This window comes from Hippopotamus amphibius, chromosome 2 (genome assembly GCF_030028045.1).
Source record: "Hippopotamus amphibius kiboko isolate mHipAmp2 chromosome 2, mHipAmp2.hap2, whole genome shotgun sequence".
NCBI classification, from domain to species: domain Eukaryota; kingdom Metazoa; phylum Chordata; class Mammalia; order Artiodactyla; family Hippopotamidae; genus Hippopotamus; species Hippopotamus amphibius.
Genome location: NC_080187.1, coordinates 88,926,168 through 88,947,375, shown reverse-complemented (window position 1 = coordinate 88,947,375; position 21,208 = coordinate 88,926,168). Strand labels below are relative to the sequence as shown.

At 38.8% G+C, this 21,208-nt stretch overlaps 1 protein-coding gene across 9 annotated transcripts in view; it reads right to left on the bottom strand.

The window, feature by feature from the left end:
- NFIB (nuclear factor I B) overlaps nt 1-21,208 on the bottom strand; it is a 236,124-nt gene that overhangs the window by 111,587 nt on the left and 103,329 nt on the right. The window contains exon 3 of one of the 9 annotated variants that reach the window (XR_009051622.1): nt 295-456. The exons of the other annotated variants lie outside the window; for them this stretch is intronic. The gene's annotated coding sequence lies outside the window, so the exon portion shown is untranslated. The remainder of the gene's footprint in view (nt 1-294; nt 457-21,208) is intronic. 9 annotated transcript variants of the gene reach the window in all.

Here is a 21,208-nt window from a genome sequence, read left to right as displayed (position 1 = left end):
AACTCCTGGGTTCTACTCAGTAACTGCCAACACTTGTACTCTGACCCTAAGCAAACCACTTCATGCCTGAATCAGTTTATATCTTGCCCAATCACTTAAAACTGAATAAGAAAAGGTAAGAGTTTTTTAGTCTTAGTCATTTCTAATAGGAATCAGAGGGGGAAAAATGACTTTATACAACAGTGAAAATATGTACAAATATTTGTGTGGAAAGGCTAAGTTTTTTTTAACATACTTCAAGGTTTAATTTCCCACACTCTCACGCACCCCACCCCACCCCCCAAAAAAACGCACCTGGTTAGTCCTCCTCTGTTTTCACTCTATACTTCCCGTTGAAAACACTAACAACACAGGTAATTAAATTTCTGCATTAGTGTCCAGGCCTCCTGCTCATGGGGTCAAGATACGTGTTAGCCTTATTCACTGCCTGGCATACAGCAGATGTCCAGTCAGTATCTGCTGAATAAAGGACCACTCTTTAGAATGAAGAAGATGGCTGACATCACTTAAAATACTTTTCATTTTCTCAAATTATAATTAAACTGGCAGTAATGCCAATGATAGTTTTTACCTGTTTATCATCTACATATAGTCTATTTTTAAGTGTCTGTGAACTCTCCACAAATATAAATTTAGCAACTGATTCAATGACCAAAAAGTCATATTCTTATTTTTTCCTGTGCTCATTTTATCACTGGCATGTGTTCTTAAAAAGACATGTTTTACCTCAACAGATTTCTTTATTATTTAAGGTAAAAAGATACTTTGCCAAATCATTAAAATGTTTAAATCATTGTATGAGCCCAAGAGAAAAGAAACTGGTGGGTTTTTTACATACCCTACCAGTTGTATGTCATTTATTTAATAAGTTGCCCTTGCTTTACTATTAAATCCTGGCTCTTAAGTCACGATGATGTATTCATATGAAAATAAATATATATTTAATCAAAGGTGCATAATAATTAGCAGAGTAATAGAGTAAGACAAAGTTAATATACTTGCTACCAAGGTAAAGTAGATTTGTACGTCAGACTTTCATTACTTTTGTTTATAAAATAATTTTATCATAACAGTGCAGGAAAAAAAAAGTCAGAGAAGTCACATGATGAAAGAGGAAGCTTGCTGATGCGGCAGATAATGGTATAAAATGTCCTAACAGTTCCCTGATAAGTGGTTCAAAGAACTTCTGTCCCTATGTTTTCAGGACAAAAGCTAATTTACCAGGAATAAAACTACTTGAATAATACATCATGTGAATTAACATTTTTTTAAAGGATAAAATGAGGAAACAAATGAGGAGATAATAACTTCCTTCTGCAAATGAAAACTGTGTATGAAAGGACAGTAACTCAATTTTATCGATCAAATAAAAACAAAAAAATGGCCAAGAGCATGATTTTTCCTTCTTTTTTTCAAGAGAAGTTCAGGATTATTATAATAAATGGAATAATATGTTTGAAAGAACTCTGAAAAGTTTATAACCCAAAAGAAATATGAAGATTTGTTATAATTTTATGGGGCAATATTTTTTCAAATGATCAATTTAAGAGGAAAGTTAAAAATACAGGTAACTTTAACCAAGAATAATAAAAAGCCTATTACAGCAGCCTACCATGGAATCCATTGTTCATTACTCTGGTTATTTGGAAAATGAGAAAAAATATGAGAGGCATGCCCACTTGCTTAATCCATTTTAAAGAAGGGAATCAAAAGTATAAGGGCACAGAGCTATGGACCATGTGCTCAAAATTCCTTCCATTTTGTCATTTTACTCAGTTTATCTTTAATGGAGATTCAAATGGACTCCTTATGATTCAAAAATCTCTAAGCTAAATCTAAAGAGTATGAAAAAGAACAAGTTTCTGCATTATGTCCCATCCATATGTCTTAACCCTGAATGGTATCAATATACCTATGTAATTTTATACATCAAATGCTTTCCAGATGTGACAAAATTTTAACACAGACCAACGTCTAGTTTTTGACTGTAGACTCGTCTCCCATGCTCACAGAGATTATTTTCACTGCACATAACATTACACACGGCTAATATTCAATTTTCCAAATTGATCACTATGCTGCCATTTCAAAACTGACGTTGTCTTCCAATCAAAAAACAAACTGCAAACTATGCTGCATATCCAACCTCCCCCCTCCAAAATCACAAAAGAACGAAGAAGCCACACCATTATTTCTACGTTGTAGACAATGCTTGATTATAAGTGCAGTTGAACTTTTCCTGGTCCATTCTTCCCAGATCCAAAAGATGAAGGAGAGGGTGACTATAATTTTTTGTCAGAGCTACTTAATTGCCATCGGAACAATTGAGCGTGTCACCTGTTGTTTTGGGTTTTAAAGACTGGCTCTAATTAGAGAAGATAGAATACTTCCTGACATTTACAGTATGTTAAACATTTGAAAATTAACCAACAAGATCATTCATGGAGAATTTTCAAAAGCATCTAACAATAACACTATGATAAAAAGACATAAAGTAAATTTTCTGGTAGGATGAAAAAATTTAGTAACTCAATGCCAGTAAGAAAAACTAGTATGATAAGGCTTTGGATAATATCCTGTAAACTTAATCCCTCCCACAAAATTAATGCTTTGAACCTTACCTCAATTCCATCCCCACACCCCACCTCCAAAATCAGAACTGTCATGTAGTGATAATTTGTCCTCCAAGACATCCCTCACTCTGTTCTTGCAAACTATATTTCCCAGTTCTGTTAATAACTGGCTTCAAGTCAGTCAACCAATGGGATGCACTGGTGGGAGTTGGGGTATTTGGGGAGAAGGGGAGGTGTTTCTTCCCTTCTCTCTACTTTAACAGGTATCTCCAAGCAATGGCTGTCTCCTTTGTGTTCTAGCTTCCACAGGGTGTCCCTCTCTATGGGGTCTCCAAGGACTCTGGTAACACCACCTCCTCCTTTTATCCCTGAAGCATTAGTTGTGGTTGTAGGTTCCTACAGATGCTAATGTCTTGGGTTGCCTCACTGCGCATCTGGCTTTTTACCTGTTCTAACATCATTGTAACTGGTCTCCCCTATGTAATTCTTTCTAGTGGACTCTGGTAGGAGCTCTATTTTTCTGGATCCTGATGGATATATGTGCTTTTTGACATAGTCATCACTACAAAATAGATGTCAGGTAACAGCGTAGCAGGATTGGACTATTAAAAAAGGTGACAAAGCACTGTCACCACCTAGTACTACGTATGAAATGCTATATACCAAAGTCTTTTATAATGCATGATATTGACACAAAGATAATCAAATGTTTAAAAAATTTAATTTAATTAATTAGATTTTCAATGCCAAGCTCTAAATCCATCTCTTCTAGGAGGTTCTCTGATATTTATACCCACCCATCCAGGTTTACCATAGCTTTTTACCTACTCAGAGTTAGTCTTTCTATCCAGCTTTTAACAAGTAACATGACATCTGGATTTTTCCTTGTGTATGTGATTTTCCTACAAACATGACTGTCTGCTCCTTGACTGGATCAATTTATGAGCCTGATTATTTTCATAGAACATTGCACATTTATTTTTATCTCATGACACAACTTTGAGCTGCTTATGAATTATTTGAATACCTAACAATATCATGTGGAGATAATAAAAAGGTTGTCTTAAATACAGACGAACATATATCAACATAAGAGAAATATATACTTGAAAAGAGAAAATTTCAGCATTACTCTTTTTTCTCTAGGAAACAGTTCACTCACTTGACACCCAGCATTTTCACATTGGAAAATTCATAAAATAAGAATAGACAAAAGCATGTTCTTCAATCAGAACTGCATAATCAAAAAAAAAACTGCATAATCTATGATGCTTTTACTAGAACACTCCACAAATAGGAGACAACAAAAATATTTACGCTTGTATGTATAGGGAAGTATATGAGCTCACAATACCAAAGCTTTACAATCACAAATGCAAACAGTATGGATATGCGTGATATGTTATAGTGTGTTAGATAACACCCCACTGGGGGGGAAGTGATATTGCAGAAAACATAAAGCATCAATTCACATGCTGCCAACTTTTTCTGATGAAACTTTAACAGGATGGCACCAGTGCTTGGTGGGTGCACTCTGCTGCCAGCACTGCACTGTAATACCACGTCCCCATGGTTCCTATCATCTGAACTCTCCCATCCCCCACCCTGGAAGTTTTTATTTTCATGTTTCTTAAACATTAGTGTCCTCGTTTGTGATAATTATCACCAAACATCATATGGAGAGTGTACCCACCGAAAATTACTCTTCATTAAAATTTTTTTAAACCTGAGCCTGAAATCCATTTAGTCAATTTTTATCACTTAAGGCAAAATGTGTAAATTTAATTCAATAAATATGTATTGATAAAAGAAAATGAGTTATAGTCTCAATAGGCATAAAAAGAACATAAAGACGAGCAATAATTTCTACTTTCTGCATTTTCTCATCCCTCTGTTTTATTTCCAATGAGAACATTATAGTATAATGAACAAGTCAAGAGACATAACATGACAGTAGACATATTGCACAGACATTGAAAACTACAGGAATAATGCTGAGACCACGAGACAGAAATAGTCCTTGAATTTCTCTGGTAACATGGACTAGGGGCAGGAAGCCTAATGCCAGATAGAAAGTGAATCTAAATGTTAACCAGGTTTTATTTTACTACACACATAGTATTCTATACTTAAACTTTCACTGTAAGTTGCCATCCACAAAAAAGACAATAAGAAATAAGAAATTATCCCCAGTTCTTCCAATGTACTCTACATGTGGATTCTGTGACTTAAGAGCCATCACATAGGAATACATATAACCCAGAGCAAAGATAAAACAAATGAAATTGAATTGGTTACACTGTACCAAGCCGGTAACTGAAATTATGACAGATACAATTGGTCCAGAAATAGGTGTAAAGAGGCACCCTCCCACAATGGGCTGACAGAGCAAAGAACTAATCTCCACCTTCAAACAATGTATTTGAAGATCTGGTTGGAAGCCAATAAACAGAAAATCTCCATCCACTTACAAATGTCACAGCAGATATAATGGAACAGATAAGACTGAAATAGTTTATAAGGAAACGATTTTTTAATACTGGAGGTGGGCTGTACCACTTCAACCCAGTATGCTCACGCACTCTCTCTGTCATGGAGAAAGTAAATCTTAGTGTGACATCCCCTAAGTTTCTTCATAATGTGCTACACTTGACCTGGAAGGAAATTTTCAGTCTTGGCACGTTGGCTCAGAATGCCAACGCAGGTACCAGAGAATGCTTAATTGTGGTGTCTCTCTGCCCAAGACTCGGGCTGAAACCATTAATTTACTTCATAGGACCATTCAACTTCCAGAGGAGGAGAAGGACTTTTGGTGCAACTGATCTAAGCAGAACAGAAACAAACAAACAGAGACAGCAAGGTTGGAATGTTACAGCTTCCATCAGGAACCTGCAAAGCTCTGCCTCCTGCCTGAGAGGAGCACAGCCCTTCTCCCTCTGGTGACACTGGCTAAGAAATGAAAGAAAGAGCAACAGCTACTTAAAAGAAAATGATGCTTGTCATTTTACATCCTGTTGACAAAATATTCACTTTTTTAGCAGACTCTATATCTAAGGAACACTCTAACGAAGTAAAGACGGTAAAAATCTAGCTAATTTTGCAAGGACATAAAGCAGAAATAACCTCTAAGAAAATGGTCACTTCTGGGTTTTGCTTGAAAATATAAACTACAAATGAGAAGACTTTTACGGGGCTGCTGCATTATTCTCAATTTATTTAGGTTTGTTTACTCAGTGGCAATATTAGTGACGGCAATGAAGTCAGGGCTCCAGACCCAACTTGAACACATAAGTTAGGTTACTCCAGTCTGGACCCCAAGGCAAGGCTTCCTCCTCACTTCAGGCTCCCATTCACAGTGACCCTTGTGTTTTTAAAGTGACCATACTGCTCAACTCTCTCTTCAATGAGCAGGAATCTTTCGTGGTATCATGGACGTGTATGTCACACCATGAAAACCAAAAGACAACAGACAACACAAAAGAGGAAGACGGAGCCCAGGAATCCGGTAAGGACATTCGGAGGAAAAAGGAGGGGGAGCTTAAGAAAACGGTTTTCAACCTTTCCTTTGAAAAGATAAATCAACAATAATAAAATAATTACTGAAAGTTCTCTATTAATATCACCCAGCAATTACCAAAACTGGAATAAATTAGCTGATATGATCCAATCAACTGGTAGAGAACAGTACTTGCCACCTCAGTCCATTCACCATGCCAAAAATGATCCTAAAAGATGGATTTTTTTTCCCTACGTTATTTCACAAACAAGCTCACATCAGTTGAACTTTATTTTCTGTTCCCCTGTTTACCTGGATTCATTTTCAGCTTAACATTCATTAAGCAGTAAGACACAACAAGAGGTGCAGTGATGATGAGATAGTCTCAAGGCCATTACTCTTCCCATGAGACAGGGAGGATCTATGATAAGTGGAAGACAGCTTCATTTATGTGGGTTAGAGGGAAGAAACAGGAACTTACTCTATAACTTTGAAAAATCAAAGAGAGAGCTTTAAAACATCATGCATTTATATTTTGCCTGACTTCTCATTTTTCCCTTTAGAAGGCAAGGTCTGATAATTTGGGGCATTTCTGATTTTTCAGCTCCTGGTTGGGAAAAGGGATTCCTGTGCAAGGGAGGGAATGCTACCACTCCCAACCCCTGCCCCCCAAAACCAGCACACAGGACACTTGTAGAGCCAACAGCCCTACACCAGAATATGTCACCTTTAACCATCAAGCAAACAATAGTAATTAAGAACACTGCATTAATTGTGTCTCTTCCCCAGAGGATGTGTCCTCCAAGACTCTCTGAAATCAGACTGGAAGATTAGTAGCAATTTTACTCCCAATTCTCCTATTCCCACTAAAAACTAGGGCCTAAATTCCTCATACCTACCTTCAGGACTATAGAGTCTATAGGTAAAAACCTTCCAAAAAAAAGTCAGAATACTTAGGTTAGCTCTTCATTAGGTAGTTTATTTAGCCCTAGAAACTTGGATCATTGGCTTCGTGACTGGCTCAAAGTTTGCTGTCAATCTCATGGAACTTCTGCAGTTTAAGAATTGTAAAGAGCTAGAAGATGCTTACATGTATTTTTAAATTCAGAATTATAAATATAAATTTTCATTAGTCTTTCACTGACAAGCAAGATGACTGACCGTTTGGGGCCCATCAATCAAGAATTTGCAAAACCCATGTCACGTGAGTGGGAACAACTAGCGACTGACAGTAAGGCTCTTTCTTACCTTCCGTTTGTCCCAAGTGATAAAGATAGCAACAATGCCTAGCAATTTTCAAAGCACTTTCACCCACGTGATCCTGCAGTCTGAAAAGAGGTTCACTTTATTCTCATCCTTTCCAATGGCCAGGAAGGAACGTATCTTGATAACTTGCAGAGTAACAGGAAACCTGGATTCTTCTTTGTAGTTCCCCTGCTGACTTTCTTTGCGACCTCTGGGATGGCACTTACCCTCTATCTGCCTCAATCGCCTATCTCAAACGAGCTATAATAAAACTTTTTTATTCCAGTCCACTGGGTATGAGAACAAGAATCTGACAGGATGTCTCTAACACACTTTGATCTCTATAGGGAAAGTTGCCATAAAAATAAAGCCATTGTTGTGATTATTCTAATTGAGTTATTTGCAAATGGAGCTTCTTGATGGAGCCCAGCCCTCAGATATAGAAAAGAAAATTCTGCCAGTCCTCTGGGGTGCAATTGTCTCATGGCAATTATACCCATAACCACATTTCCTTATTACTGTTATAAAAGACTATGGTTCAAGGGGAAGCAAATGGGGAGTTTAAGAAAAAAAAAATATGCTGTTTCTTTTCAATGGAAGATGCTGAAGTTGCGAATTTGGAACCCAAGGCTATAGGTAACCTGGACAGAACATATGTTTCACATTAGTGGGGTGTTATTCATGTCAGAAAGGCAGAGGTGTCCCTGAGGCTGCACCTTTTCAGCAAATTTTGGAAATAATTCAGGGGGAAAAAAAAATGCAAAACATTGCAAAGGTAACCTGGGCCTAACTCTAGGAATGCTACACAACAAAGACAACAAAAAGGTTCAAGGTTATACCATCCTTACCAACAGAGATAGCTTATGACAAGATACAGGAGAATTACTCTGAGTTTAGGAATGAAATTCGATGGACAATTTTACGTGAAAAGCCAAGAAAATATTGGCATGATGTTGTACCTTCCTTGAATCTATAGGCAAAACATATGGTGTTCCCTCTATTAAATGACAACAGCCACGAGAATTAGTAGGTGCTTAGTTTTAGGCACTGTAAGAGCTCCATGTTCCTCCAATGGAATCTTTTCAAAATAAAGAAGAAAACTGTTTTGCATTTTGAAATATTAGCGACATGAAACTTTCTTTTGATGAGAGGTATCTCGAAGCCCATCACACTACAGAACTTCAAGGAGCATCACAGTGTGGGCTACAGGGAAGACACCACGAGAGTTTTCTGCATACAACCTGTGGTGGCCCTATGTGTCAGGAGAAAAAAATCTTTCCAAAATCTTTTTTTTTTCTTTTAATTTGGTATCCCAATCTCCCAATTCATTCCCCCCCCAACCCTCCCCGCTTTCCCCACTTGGTGTCCATGTGTTTGTTCTCTACATCTGTGTCTCTATTTCTGCCTTGCATTTCCTCTTTCATAGTTGTTAGCATTTGCCTTATGTATTGAGGTGCTCCTATATTTGGTGCATATATATTTATAATTGTTATCTCCTCTTCTTGGATGGATCCCTTGATCTTCATGTAATGTCCTTTCTTGTCTCTTGTAACGTTTTTTACTTTAAAGTCTATTTTATCTGATATGACTATTGCTACTCCAGCTTTCTTTTGATTTTCATTTGCATGGAATATCTTTTTCCATCCCCTCCCTTTCCATCTGTATGTGTCCCTAGGTCTGAAGTGAGTCTCTTGGAGACAGCATATATATGGGTCTTGTTTTTGTATCCATTCAGCCAGTCTGTGTCTTCTGGTTGGTGCATTTAGTCCATTTACAGTCAAGGTAATTATTGATGTGTATGTTCCTAGTACCATTTTCTTAATTGTTTTGTTTTTGTTTCTGTAGGTCCTTTTCTTCTCTTATGTTTCCCGCTTAGAGAAGTTCCTGTAGCATTTGTTGTAGGGCTGGTTTGGTGGTGCTCAATTCTCTTAGCTGTTGCTTGTCTGTAAAGCTTTTGATTTCTCTGTCGAATCTGAATGAGATCCTTGCTGGGTAGAGTATTCTTGGTTGTAGGTTCTTCCCTTTCATCACTTGAAATATATCGTGCCACTCCCTTCTGGCTTGCAGAGTTTCTGCTGAGAAATCAGAAGTTCCCTGGCATGTTATCTGTCGTTTTTCCCTTGTTGCTTTTAATAACATTTCTCTGTCTTTCATTTTTGTCAATTTGACTACTATATGTCTTGGCGTGTTTCTCCTTGGATTTATCCTGCCTGGGACTCTCTGTGCTTCCTGGACTTGGGTAGCTATTTCCTTTCCCATGTGAGGGAAGTTTTCAACTATAATCTCTTCCAACATTTTCTCAGGTCCTTTCTCTCTCTCTTCTCCTTCTGGGACCCCTATAATGTGAATGTTGGTGCATTTAACATTGTCCCAGAGGTCTCTTAGGCTGTCTTCAGTTCTTTTCATTCTTTTTTCCTTATTCTTTTCCGCATCAGTGATTTTCACCATTCTGTCTTTCAGGCCACTGATTCGCCCTTCTGCCTCAGTAAATCTGCTATTGGTCCCTTCTAGTGTATTGTTCATTTCAGTTATTGTGTTGCATATCTCTGTTTGTTTGTTCTTTAATTCTTCTAGGTCTTTGGTAAACTTTTCTATCTTTGCATCCAGTCTTTTTTCAAAGTCCTGGATCATCTTCACCATCATTATTCTGAATTCTTTTTCTGGAAGGGTGCCTCTCTCCTCTTCATTTAGTTGTTTTTCGGGGGTTTTATCCTGTCCCTTCATTTGGTACAAAGTCCTCTGCTTTTTCATTTTCTCTATCTTTCTGTGGCTGTGCTTTTCAGTTCCACAAGACAAAATACTGCTGATACTGCCTGATACTGCTGTCTGCCCTCTTGTGGAGGAAGCTATCTCCAAAATCTTAAAACTTAGGGTTCAAAGGGCATTTATTTAGATAAAGTTTCTTATTAGTATTTTTTTTTTTAATTTCAATCTTCGGAAAAGCATTTGTTGGTGGTGGTCTGCATACAATCTAAAGATTCAAATTGAGATCCAGGTCTCCCAAAAGATCAACAGAAGGAAACACATGGGATAGTTTGCTGACAAATGCTACTTGCCTTATCTTCATTTCACAATCAGTGACACTTTCAGTCCACAAATTTTAGTGAGCATCAGAATTATTTGAGATGCTTGTTAGAAATTCAGATTCCTGGACCTCACCCCCAATGGCTGCAACTCCTACAGCAGTGCTGGGCCAAGAAAGTGGCACTTTCAACACACACCCCAGGTAACTCCTTTGTGCACTATTCTCAGACTGCTTACAAGGATGCTTTCTCACAAACTGGAAAGCAAAAAGTAGCATGCGACTATAGAGTTCTAAAAAAACACACAAACAAAAATGCAGTCCTCAAGCCAAGACCAATTTCCATTTTACTCTCTCTCTCCCTGCCATGAGATGCACCAGGAGTTAGCTACAGCCAAAAATCACATGTGCGTAGTGAATCCTAAAAAGCAAACTAAATTCAAATCCACATTGAACCATTCTGAACTTTATCACACTTCACAGAGCTTTAAATAGAATTCTACTAGAAGCATCATACCCTGACTGGCCAAGGGATTCTTTGGGTTCTGCTGCTTTATCCAAGTGATCCCAAGTGACCCCAGGTTCCACTCTCTGCATGTTCACTTGTACACTTTTCTCCAAATCAAGCACAGAAGGATTTAAAAGAAAACACAAATATTGGCATAGGTGACTTGAGGTTGCTTGACCTTTCCAAAGGAAGATTTTTGGCAACGGTATCTTGGCAGCTCCCTGGAAGGCAAGGCCAGGACACAAAGAGGAAGACAGGAAGCCAGGAGCTGGCCATGTGTCCTTGGCAGGCAGCAGTGCGGCAGGGTGAACCACCTCGTCCCTGCCAAACCAGAAACAGTGGGGAAAGCCCAGCTAATTGGCAAGTCACAGCCGGCTACAGTGTACATCCTCCACTTTAAATGCCTGATAAAGTTAAATGGTATGCCAGACCCTAATCTACTTAAACAGGATCCAACTTTACTTTCGGAAACTTAATTTGCTTCTGTGTGTGCTTCCTCAAGGAAGTGGTGAATGGTTAAAGGCTGGAGAGATAGAACCAAGTAAAGAAGAACTGGAGTCCAGGACATTTTACTTTTTGAAAGGGCCATATACATTCATGCTTTCAGTTTTAACTAACAAGCATTCTATTTGCTCATTTGTTTTCATTCAGAGGAAACTCTGAAGCCGACATTGCGTATTGAGGATGGACCTCAGCAGACTTGAAGGCAAAAGGCATTTAAGAAAAGGAATTAACAAAACCCATCAAGATATCCCAGGAGACTGCAGAGCTGCACCCAGTTTGCAGTAGGCTATTGTTTTTACTTACATGTTAGTTGGCGCAAACATATTTTCTAATGTAATCTGTATGTACTAGCATACTATCATCATTTCTGAGTCTTTTACTGCTCAAGTGGGGAGTCACACAGGGAGAAGGGTACAGAAGGGATTGTGCAAATAAACTGCTCCTCACTGCTGCCCTTAACAGGGTGAATTCTGGGACCTGGAGCTGGGAGCATAATTTTCCCCCAGGGGAATGTCTGAAGGCTTGGTAAGAGCAATTAAAAGGGTGTGCTCAGTGGTTTGGTACATTTCCTTTTATTTTCTGTGAAATTGTTCATGCTTCTCCAAAACTCACACAAAAACTTCAAAGTAGCTTCTGCTTCTTTCAATACAGTAGCCAATGGAGAAGTTAGATGGGAAAAAAATGCAAATTTCCCTCAGAATTAGGAGAAAAGAGAGATTACAAATAAACACAATCCATTGTTTTCTGCCACATATTTCTTAAGGTCTACAGAACATTCATCCTGTAAGCAACCCAGGACCACAATCTGATTGAATCTGTTTCAGTGAAGTTACATGCTGAAGGGTAAAAGACAAGGGCACAACTTAATACTCCCTGATCACCATTTAAAACAAGCAAATATTAATAATAACCTTTATTCCCAATACCAAACTCTCAGAGTCAATAAGTCGAGATGTGTCCTAACTCCAAAATTACTGTTTCTATAAGCCACAACTTGCCTTGACCTTCCCAGACTTTACCTAATGGACTTTGGACACTAAGTATCCCCGACTTTTAAAAAGTCCCCTTCCCTTTTCCTTCGGGGAAGCAATCCTTTCTAGTTCTAAGCCTGTCGTTCCAGGGGTTCTTTCCAGTCTCTCGGGCTCTATCCTCATCTGTAGACCCCTCACGTGTTGGTCATCCCTAAGACAACCCAGTGAGTGGCCCCCCCCATCTTGCCTTCATTTGTTCCCACTGAACAAACTCAACCAGCTCCATGTTTACAAATATTACCCATTTGCAGGGGACTCTAAATCACTATTTCTAGCTCTAACCTCTCTTTTTAACTGCAACATCTCTCCAGGCACACTCTCAGCGCCCCGATCCATACCTCAACTAATGGCACCCATACCCACTCAGTGGCCCAGGCTGAAAACTCAGGCATCTGGAAACCCCATCTCCCTAAAGCCTCACATTCAATTGTTGGCCTAGACGCCATCTCTTACATCCACTCCCTCATCCCCTTCTTAAATGCTGCTAAAATCCTTCACTGAGCCTTCATGTGTCCTCTGACAATAGCCTCAGCCTCCTCAGGCCATTAGGATTTATTATTCACAATAAAGCCAGACTCTAATCTCTGCACTGCCACCAGGAATCACGTCACTTCAAACCTTAAAACACTTTGATTGCTCCTTAGTGCCCAGAACAACCTATGACCTGCTCTTCATCATCTGGCCCCAGCCTAGCCTCATCACTCATTACAGACATTAGACCACCTTCTTTAACCCCTTCTTCCATCTACGCCCAACTTCCCAACACGTAAACTCTAGCGCACTCTCGACATTCCTAGAATATGCGGTGCAATTGCAAGTCTCTATGCCTTTGCCCACGTGGTTTCTATTTCTGAAATATCCTTTCTTCACAGCTAGACAAACTCTTTATTCATCTTTCAAAGCCCTTGAATTTTGTCTATCTTCTCTGAACCTTACTTTCTCCCTCCCAAGGAGGCCACCCCACCCGCCAGGCCCACAACACCTTGCCCAGGTCTCCAGTATAGGACTTGAACACTGCATTACGGTTGGTTGCTTACATGCCCCTTCCTTGCATAAGACTGTGACCTCTTTACGTTGCATTCGCCCTGTATAATTCTGGGCATTCACTTAAACTGCAGAAAGGATGTTCTCTTGGATAGTCCATCCATGAAGAAACTGAGACAAAGAGCTTTAATTCCCCAAAGAAAGACAAAGCAATCTATAGAAAAGCTTCATAATGACCTACCAGTTTATACAGTTAATTAAAATTCAATATTTAGGATTCTGACTTGTACTTACCAGATTTACCCATTTGTTTATTAAAACAAAACAAAACAAAACACAAGACTGAGCACCTATAATGTTCCATATATCATCCTTGGAGCTCAGTCTAAAAAGAGAGCAAAACATGATTTGTTCCTCTCCTCATGCAGCTTACAATTTAACATGCACTGTGCTGACTTTCATCACTTACTAAAATAGGTAAAATGAGCTCTGTTTAATGGGACTTCCTTGGTGGTGCAGTGGTTAAGAATCCGCCTGCCAATGCAAGGGACACAGGTTCAATTCCTGCTCCAGGAAGATCCCACATGCCACAGAGCAACTAAGCCTGTGCACCACAACTACTGAGCCTGTGCACTAGAGCCCGTGTGCCACAACTATTGAGCCCATGTGCTGCAACTACTGAGCCCGTGTGCCACAACTACTGAAAGCCCATGAGCCTAGAGCCTGTGCTTCATGACAAGAGAAGTGGCTTCACTGAGAAGCCTGTGCACCTCAATGAAGAGCAGCCCCCACTAGCTGCAACTAGAGAAAGCCCATGTGCAGCAACAAAAAACCAACACAGCCAATAAATAAATTAATTTAAAACAATTTATAAGTAAGCAAGAAGTATCCCCAATTATCACATTTTGAAAACAAAATTAACATGATACACACACACACAGACTTAGCTGTGAAACAAACTTTGTTTGAGTTTTGTTTTTAATGAGTAAAACATCTGCGAGAATAAGAGCTGCTGCAAATGCCTTGTTTAGCTGTGATCAGCAGAATGAGTAAAGGTTAGATGGCAAAATAGCTATGGGAGCAGAAAACAGCAAGACTATAAAACAATGAGACCACAGCTTTAAGATTCTCTGACCTCCACCATCTCTCAGGATAGCTGAAAGGGATCTGTTGGCAAGATTCAGACACTGAACAGTCAAATACAACTTCAGATTGAAAACTGCTTTATGGTCACACCCATAGATTGAATGGTGATGAAGCCAGATTAAATGAGGAACTCAAAAGGAGTCCTGAGGGGAAAATATTATAAGAATGGTTTTCTATTATGAAAATCTATTATTAAGAGAAAAAAAGCTAATTTTTAAAAACCATAACCAAGGCAAAGTTTCTAAATGGTAAGATATGAAAATACAAGTTGAAAATCTTTTGTCTTAAAAAAAAAAAAACTATTCATATATATGGCATTCTCCAATTTATCTGAGAAACGTGTAAGCAAATTTATGCAAAGAGATATCCTGAAATGTGATGTCATACTCCTTACGAAAAAATCTCCTTTTCACAATGTCAATTAAAGCCAAATTTAGCTTTAAAACTCTATGACCTCTATCCCATTTTTTTAGGTTAGCTGAAAAGGATCTATTGACTAGCTTTGTGAGAGGAACAGTTGAATGCTACTTTAGATAGAAAATTATTTCTTTCACTCTATAAGAATAATTATCACGGCGATTACACAATTATTATAATTATATCTGTAAGAACTGTTATTGGGAATTTATCTCTGAAACAGTCTCATGCATTGCAGGGGACATTTATCTTTTTTAATGATCACCAACACAAGTGTCTTTTTGTAGCTATATAAGTGATTTTACCTCTTTCTATTAATATCCGCTCGCAGGCTTTAGAAGCCAAAGGAGACAGCCCCCACATTTTTTTCCTTAAAGCCATTGTTTCAGTTAAGCCAGGCCTGTGGCAGTTTTTGAGACAGAAAGCTTACACTTCCCCTTCATGGCAACACAACCTGCCCCATGTGCTGTCCTAAATGGATGGAAAACCCCCCAAAAAAGCCCCTCCAATCTGTGTTTCATAAACTGTACTCTAAGAGAAGTAGCAATAAAGTTTATTACAGACCTAAAGTATCTGCATAAACCCGGTTAATTGAAAAGTGGGTGGAGAAGGCTGCCAAATTAAATGTTTACATTAGCACAGCTGTATTGTAAAAACATTCTGCCCCCTGTGCTTTGTAATTATAAGATATTTCTGGACTGTGTATCTCTACAAAGTTTATCTCCACTGCCAAGAGTGTCTTGGCACGGAGCGGCTGCAGCTCTTGGCAGCCAGGAGCCCTGCGCGCGGGCAGGATCTAAAATGGCTGCCAAGCGGCCTCCTGAAATGTCGCCGGCCCGGCCCGCCTCGCCAAGGGCAGAGGGCAGCCGGCGGCCCACAGCGGCCTCCGAGAAAGCCAAGACGCACATTTCCCACAGAAAGAAGACCTGCCACCACAACTCTTCCTAAAAAAAAAAAAAAAAAAAAGGCTGCTTGAAAAACTAACTACAAAGCCATACTGCAACGCTCCGCGTTAGAAAGTGGTGACAGGGGTCTTTTCCCAAATCCCACTCACCTCCACTTTTCAGGGACACCTAAGCGCACCACGACTGCTGCTCACCAGAGAAACTCGGGTAATGTCGTGGGGAAAAAAAGTGAAGAAAACCCCACTATAGAGAAATATACTACAGGAAAGTATGAGCAAAGTCCACATTTTCCCATTTGCAACGCATGATTTTGACCTGGATTTAGAGTCTTTGGCAAAGCATACGTGTATGCAAAATGAAAACTAAAAAAGTATTTCATTTGCTTCCTTCTCTTTCGTTAAGGGGCCATGCTTCTCTTACATCATTCAAGTAACAAATTTGAGGGGGAAAAAAGTTTTATACCCTTCTATGGCAAACATACATAGCACAAAACTCACTTCATTGTAAAAATTGAGACCAAATCCATAGTGACTGCAAGTTCCAAGGGCTGACCAAAGGAGGGAGGGTGGGCGAGAGAGGGGCTGCACGGAACGCCAGCCATCCAGTTTGCTCCTGGGAGGAACGTACAAAACACTTGAATTATAAATAAAGGTAAATGCTTCAGAAGAACAGCTCGATCTCGCAAGATGTGTATTGTCTCTGCCCTGTTTTTTTCTCTCTTACACTTAGGACCCAGCTAAAATGCTGTGTCCACAGCTGCCAAACATTGCGTAATGAGGTCACTGGATTTTTCTCTTTTAGGGTGTTCCACAATTTTAAGCTCAGGTTGAGAGACACAGTAGGCCTGGTGTACTATTCTATAATCATTATTGGCAGTGATTCCTGTTCCGTAATTCTAAGCTTCAAATGAATCCAACATTGCCTCTGCCGAGAGAGAATTCAAAGGTGAAAGATGAATTCCATAATGCTGACAGGCCGGCGGCACTCATTATACGCATAGAGCTTATTCACTAAATGCCCAGGCTTTCTAGCTTTAATTATGAGTCCACACACTCAGCACAGCCCACCAATAATTTCTACTTTAGTTTTTAAAATCCCCATCATAACAGAAGAACCTCTAATGTCTCTTTAATGGTATATTTTGAATACTTTCCTTTCTCCAGTACTCACCTGAAATATATTTATAAAGATGCCTGCATATACATACTTCTTGGACCTTTTTAAGGCAGATTTTCTAAGCATTATTATAATTCTGCACAAAAGACACAGGAATTTTTAGCCGTTGCTTAATTAGTTACCAGAAGAGTCAAAGTCACATAGCTGTATAATAGCAGGGCACTCTTAAGTGACCGGTGAATCAAAGTTGGTGTGTTCAGAAAATATCTCTAGTTCACTGTCGACTTACTTTCAAAACTTTGAGCCCTTTTGTTTGTTTGTTTTTTTACTTTCATGTGAGTTTACGGTTTGATACTGCTAACTTAACTTTTCTTCCTTGAGAGTTCCCACATTCTAAAATGACAAACTGTTCAACAGAGGAATTTAATAAATGTTGATCGATCACCTATGACATGCAGAGACTCTGCTATAATATACAGAAATATGAGATTAAGATAACACGGTTTATACAAAAAACTAAAAACTAGTTTCAGATTTTGCTTCTTTTTTCTTCTGTGGGTCATTTTGGGTACATATTGCTATGTGGGTAGTCTGGTCCCCAACTAAAATAGAAGTTTCTGAAAATCATACACTTTATGTCTTGCTGAGTACACAAGACACTGAAATACATATAAAACCAATCCCTACACTGGAAAGGATCCTTGAGAGGATAAATGCCATTAGCTACATAAAGCACCAGTGCCTCTTACGTTGTGTGTGCTTAAATGTTCTCATATCCTCTCCTTCATCAGCAGAGACTTTGTGGATAGAGAGTAATAAGATAATAGTAAGGCTAACAGTCAACGGACATGTGTTTACATGTCCAACAGTGTTCTCAATACTCTATGTGGATTTCCTCCTTGCAATAAACACTGTGGGATAGGTGCTATTATTGTCCCCATTTTCTGATAAAAAAAAGTTGCCTAAGTCTATTCTACAAACAACTAAAACAGTCAGGAATTAAACTTTAAGCAAATCTAACTCCGGAATCCCATCTAAATCTGCTGTTTCCTCAAATGAGAAGTGTCACCATCAGACCCAAAAAGAAAGAGAGTCCAGGTAGAGGTTATTCCTCTACAATTACAGGGTCCTTGAGGCAAGGTTCCTAACTTTTGACACATAACACCCCAATTTTCCCCGTGGAAGCCTCCCTTGAGTAGAGGCTGCTGACTGGGGTGAGTTTATGTTGTGGTTTGGTAATGTGCACAGGCTGGGAGAAGGATGAGACCAGAAAACCCTTTTCGCCCGTGGCAGGCCACACATTGAGGACTAAGTTGGTGCATGCAGTTGAAAGGCAAAGGGCCAGCTCAGCAGGAGCAGCTCAGCGCCTTGATAACGTGTGACCCCCAGACACGCTTTTCAAAGCCACTGCCCTCTTCATTCCCCGCAAACCTCCTAATCGCCCACCAGCGTCCCGAGACTTCACCACAGGATCAAGTAATTCCCCCTCTAAGCCACATCTCGCAAGTGACAGTCTGATTTCTCCCCCTGTGCCATTTTCCCCATGAATGTTACTACAGTCTTAGCTGTATTAACCAGGGTTTAGGGTCTGATCGTTTGTCTACTGATACAACACAGCTGCAGAGAAGAGCCAGTTTCCACTGCCACCTGATGGATATCCACGAACTCCACTCTCACCACGGCCTCCTCCTCCTTGGGTGAATGAGATTCAGAGAAAGAGTACAAGGTCAAAATACTTCTCTGCTTCAGTTTGGGTGGTTAGTCACAACACAGAGCACAGAATTATCAAACTCACAATGTCAAAGGACCACAGGATGATGCCTCCACTTGAAAATATGACCAGCCACAACCCAGCGTTCAAAATCTAAGTTGAAAGATTATTTCCCATTCCCCAAATAGCTTTATTCTCTCCCCAAAGTCACTCTGAATCATCTTTCACAATTTATTCTCATATTTGTAGTCTTATTTTAATGACCTCAAGGTAGGTCATTTTTAGAACTCAAGGCAAAGTTCTGGCTCATTTTTAAGAGAATAAACCCCTAGGTGTTAAATTCAATGGCTGTTGAAATTCTCATTGCAACTGGCACCCATTCTAACATCAAGGTTAAACTGTCAGAGAAATACACAGTTCTAAATTTGTTAATTCAAGACAACTGAATTATCCTCATTTTCACTAGAGGCAAAACCACAGATGACTTTATTCTCAGAAACTTTAGTATGAATTAAGATTAATATTTATTCATACTAACTTACTCAAATCTGTAAAAACAGACATGGCCTAAACATTTATTCTACTGCTTTGAAAGTGGAATACACTCACATTCTCTTGGTAGTTTTACTTACCAAAGATTTTTTTTTAAAATAACTCTTCACAACTACTTTTTATAAACTGGTGTAAAATTTCTCCATATTCCCCATATTATGGTCACTCCAATGATCATAATATGAAATCATTTTGCCAAAAAATTCCCTGGAAGTTTTCCTTATTTTAGGTGCCTAGGGTTATTTTCACAAACTGAAAAAGACCATTCAACATTCTTTTGAAGGTGCACAGTATTCTATTTGGGGGAGAAAGTACATATTTCAAAAGATGCAAAAATATTCATCTTTTTCTCAAATGGCTAGAGCATTAAATTTATCTTGACCTACTGATTCATTCAGTCTATTTTTAAATTGCTTTTCAATATGATATGATTTCTGCCCTTATTCCCTACTTGAAACACTCCACCTTTAGGGCAGTGGAGAGAAAATGTCAGAGGTGAAAGAACAATAAAATTGCATGAAATAAAAATGTTTCCTGACAACTGACATGTCAGAACAGAGTAAACAGGAAAAAAATATTTACTGCTGCCTATTCATATATCCATTTCCCACATGATCTGCACGAAATTATGTTATTTCTGTCTTATGAAGAATCAATAGATCACAGATGAATTTCTTTAATAATGAGAAAATGCTGCAGATTATGACTAGATTTTGCACCGAGTTTTTTTTTTAAATAGTCATTTTTACCGCTTGCTTTAGAATGTTCATCATTAAATAATTATTCATTTCAAATACTAAGCTGGTATTTCTTCAAGCAAAGTCCAAGATATTGCACTGCTGATAACTTTAGGTTTGGAGAAAAAAAAAAAGATCAAAACTGATCAGCACATATAATGATGAGTCCTGACAAAGACTCAATATTAGAAGGCAATGGCCAGAGAAGGTGGCTTTAGTTGTGCATACATGTTTTTATTCATTAAGATGAATAACCGATAAAACCCCACACTATGGTGTCCCAGCCTTATAACATATTCATAAAGTTTCTTAAAGGTTTTGGCAGGGGGCCAGCACAGTCCATTAACTCTTTGCAAGTTGTAAAAAGAAGTAAAGTCATTTCAGTCTGTTTTGTGGTTATGAATGAAACAGCAGGCAGCCTGTATGGAAACGTCACTTTGGATATGGTATTGGTAATGGATGCTTTGCTGCTCAATCAGAACAGTGTGGGGAGAAGTTAATGCACCCTACACAACCCAAACCCTGATGCACTGCAAAGCTAATCTAGTTAAAAGTGGAAGGAAAAGAGCAGAGGACTCCAGGTTCAGAAGATCTGTTTATTTCCCTAATACGCTGTCACCCTGCATCTGAGTAATCCTGCCCACAGTGAAACCCAAAATTATAGAATACATTAGGAGTGACGAGGACTGCTTTTCCCTGATTATTCTTTTTCCTAACAAAACCTGGCTACTGGGGCATCCACCTAGTTCAAGTCTGGACTGTAAATTAGTGAAAGGTCTTTTAGTTAATATAAGAGGCAAAATTCTACCTTGTAAGTCTTTGTTTTGCACAGCTGAATTAAGTCATACAAATTACTGCAATGATTGGTAGATTTGTGTTTGTCTCTGACTTTGCCTAACGATTTGAATTGGAGTGCGATATTCTCCCTAAAGCTTTGCAGGGCCATCTGTTCTCATTTTTCGTGACACTACAAACATTTTCTTTCAGAAAAAGAATTCAGTATTTTGCTTCCTTTTTAGAATGAAAAGCAGAAAAGCTGAATGAAGCTAAATATATAGAAAGGCATCCAAGTTGTACAAATAAAGTAGCAAATGTGGAGGGCATTTAAAACATTTTTCTCCTGGTTAAGATCTTTACCCTTTCATTTGCTCTGATATAGACACAAAAGTTCCTATTTTTTCTGGAAAAAAAAAAAAGTGTTGTTTTTTTTTAAATAACTTGAAATATTTACAAGATTGAAAAAAGAACTTAAAAAGAGATT